The following is an 885-nucleotide window of genomic DNA, read 5'->3' as shown; positions in this document are numbered from 1 at the left end:
ACTGTATACCCAGCGAGACATATCCCGAGACTGGACTCTCCTTCACCCAGTCGAGGAAATTGTATCAATTGCGTTGAGAAACCAGCTGATCAGATCCATATTCCTTAAATTTTTGGAAAATATGTAAAAAGAGGCTTCGAAAAAGGAAAGGAGGGGGGGGGGCACCAGGAGACCGAGAGAAAAGAAACACGTCCGCCTTCCACCAGGAGCAGAAAAAAAAAAACAAACAAAAAAAAAAACAGCTAACCTCTAAATATAACAAAAGGCTAGCTAAAAGCTAAACGTAGCAAAATGATGGCTAGAAGCTACAAGTAGCAGAAGGGCAGCTAAAAGTTAAAAGGATCAGTTTCAAAGAGAACCATGTTCCTGAAGGAAGTGAGGAGATCTTTGTTTCTGTCTGAGCAGCCGTCTGCTGAACGCTTTGATTTATAAACGGATAAAATGACCCAAAGTCTGCAGAAGGAGGTGGATTAAAACTAAATGTGTGGAAAAATAAACATCAGGAAGCAGTCATGAGAACGATGACTCAGCATTTCTACAACAAGGAACCATCCGGACAAATCAGACCCTCCAGGATTTCACGATGTTGCGATCGCAGATATTAACGCAAAATCAAGCAAACCCCGCAAAATCGCAACTTTGCCCAAAACACCGCAACTTTCCCGCAACTTTAACCCAATATTTATTGTTTCTAAAGTGATTCGCCACCGTTTCTGCTGTCTAGTCTCTTCTTTGTGGGTTTGTGTAGCGGGGAATACAAAATAACCCCAAATAACTCATGAAGAAGACACGTGACGTCACTTCCTGTTAACATCAGAATGCCGGGAGCGTGCAGGAGCAGTGACCGAAGCCAAAATGTGCGCTAATGCTTCACATTTGCCCACA

The 885-nt window shown here is 42.9% G+C and overlaps 1 protein-coding gene across 4 annotated transcripts in view; it reads left to right on the top strand.

Annotated features, from left to right (window-relative positions):
- The window catches only part of LOC108247923 (zinc finger MYM-type protein 4), a 16,583-nt gene that overhangs the window by 10,863 nt on the left and 4,835 nt on the right, over positions 1-885 (top strand). The gene's annotated exons all lie outside the window — the stretch shown is intronic.

This window comes from Kryptolebias marmoratus, linkage group LG5 (assembly GCF_001649575.2).
Source record: "Kryptolebias marmoratus isolate JLee-2015 linkage group LG5, ASM164957v2, whole genome shotgun sequence".
Taxonomy (NCBI): domain Eukaryota; kingdom Metazoa; phylum Chordata; class Actinopteri; order Cyprinodontiformes; family Rivulidae; genus Kryptolebias; species Kryptolebias marmoratus.
This window is presented reverse-complemented; position numbering and strand designations above follow the sequence as displayed.